Raw genomic sequence first — 2832 nt, 5'->3', positions numbered from 1 at the left:
CAAGAGAATGGCAAAAAAAAAAAACAAAAACACAAAATGACCAATAACAATCAACTAACTAACCAATTATATGCGCAATAACCATTCAATTTAAATATTATAATTAATTAATTAGTTAGGCAATTAATAAATATACTACATCATTAATGACATAAGTAAAAAAGATTTCTAGTTATCAAAAACACCAACGCATATATATCTAAGCTTAAAATCATCTTAAACAATCAGTACAATATATACATACATATATATATATATATATATATATGTATATAGGTATGTTTACATATATATGTATATATATATAGTATCCATACACATATTGTATAAACATATAATTTATGAAATCTACCGAGTTTCTAGAGTTGGATAGTTCTTTTATTACATTTCTCAATATTTCTATCCAAATTCTTGTCGTAATTTTAAATATTGTATATATAATAATTTATTTATTTAAATATGACTGATCGATTAAGGCACGTGAGTTTGTTAATTTGTTATATATACATATATATATATATGTGTGTGTGTGATTATACATACATGTGTATTGTGTATGTTTGTGTCATACATTTATCTTACCTCTCTATCACTCACTCACTCACTCACTCACTCACTCACTCACTCACTCACTCACTCACTCACTCACTCACTCACTCACTCACTCACTCACTCACTCACTCACTCACTCACTCACTCGATAAATCATTCATAAATTCACTCATTCATTCATTCATTCATTCATTCTTTCTTTTATTTATTCTATCGTGCCCAAGTAATCACCTATCTTGATAGATAACGTATTGATCGCCTTTAACAAATGAAGAAAAAAATTTTTTTTTGAAACGTATTGGGAGATTAATTGTAAATCACCAGAGCGATACACCTAAACTACTACAACGAATATATACATTCATTTATACATTGGAGTACGTGCATAAATATAATCAAGCCTTATATCTGATATCAATTAGTATACATAGTAATGTTTTGTATAATATATAAGTATATCTATCTATATATCTATATATATATATATGTGTGTGTGTGTGTGCGTGCAGTATATATATTCAAAGTTATAGAAAAGATGTTATATATGCTCAAATTTGTAGATACAATACAAAACTTTACAATACAATACAAAACCATATAATACAATACAATACATACAATCCCATACAATACAATACCTTACATACAATACCAATACAATACAACACAATACAATACAAGACCATACAATGCAATACAATACAATACAATCTCAAACAATACAAAACCTTACATACAATACAATACAATACAATATAATCAATTGATGATATTAACGAGGTGCTGGCTGAACGCAATTGTCCAAAATTTAAAATAATCAATTTTAAATTGTAATATATAAATAATTATGATCATAATATAAACGCTATTATTATTATATGGAACAATAATTATAATCAAGTTATCACTCTAATAGAAATTAAAAAAATCATTTCAATTGATCCATATTTCAGTATTGCTACACTATACTTACTTAGTAAGACTTACAAAGAAGTGTGTGTGTGTGTGTGTGTGTGTGTGTGTGTGTGTGTGTGTGTGATCGGAGCGAGAACGAAAATTTATTAAATGCACGTACACACACAATCCCAAACAACACAAAAACATACACACAAACACACACAAATATATAATTATTCTATAAACACCCACCCAGTTACATATATATATATAATGAAACTTTCTCCAGAAACACGAAAAAAATTTATATTTGGAAAGAAAAAAACAAAAAAAATTATATATAGATTCAAGTATTCAATAAATAATACAAAAATACTCGAATGCCGTTTCAGTTCTTCAATCATCTTTATTATCATAATTTAGTCTGTGTGTGTGTGCGTGCGTGTGTTTGTATGTGTGTGTTTATTCATTTATTTACAAAGATATTTTAATAAAAAAAAACACAGATAATATAATTTACAGGCTACCAAAGAATATAAAAAGATCGAAGTAAACATTTTTTTTACAAAGTTTCAACACATGAAAAATAGCTTTGAATTAATAATTCTCCGAAAACACACATACTCCCGCGCGTCCACACAAACACACACACACGCACGCACACTCACAAACACACACACACAAAAACATATATTATATTAATAACAAATCTATATTTATATACACACCACCTATTATAGCAAATCAATGAGTAGAAAATGTATAAACATAATCACTTCAAAAATACGGTTAAACAATAAATAGCTCACACACAAACTACGTGAAGAAATATTAATGACATTAATAATAATGTTGGTGACATTGAAATAGCATCAATTACTCTATAAAAGTTAAAAATCCGTAATGACATTAGCAGCTAGCGTTTACATAAATTTTTATCTAAGACATCAAGTACGACATTGTGTAACACTAATGAAGGGTATGAATCTTTCAATACGTACATTAATTAATTGGTGACATTAATTAACATTGATGACTAACTGACTTTTCAACGCATATGACACCAAAGATATCGCATCGTAGCAATAATAGATGACACAAACTACATTAGCAACGTTTATCTAGAGGTGGCAAAAATGTTTTTTAAAAATATATTCCAAAAAATTTAATTAATTAAAACGACAATTGTTTCAATGACAGTTATTAATTATTATACACAGAACATATATATATATATATATATATATATATATATATATATATATATATATATATATATATATATATATATATATATACACATATACATACATACAGTGTGTGTGTGTCTGTGTCTGTGTGTGTGTGTGTGTGTGTGTGTGTGTGTGTCTCTACACATAAAAA

This window comes from Helobdella robusta (assembly GCF_000326865.2).
Source record: "Helobdella robusta unplaced genomic scaffold HELROscaffold_2, whole genome shotgun sequence".
Classification (NCBI taxonomy): Eukaryota; Metazoa; Annelida; class Clitellata; order Rhynchobdellida; family Glossiphoniidae; genus Helobdella; species Helobdella robusta.
This window is presented reverse-complemented; position numbering follows the sequence as displayed.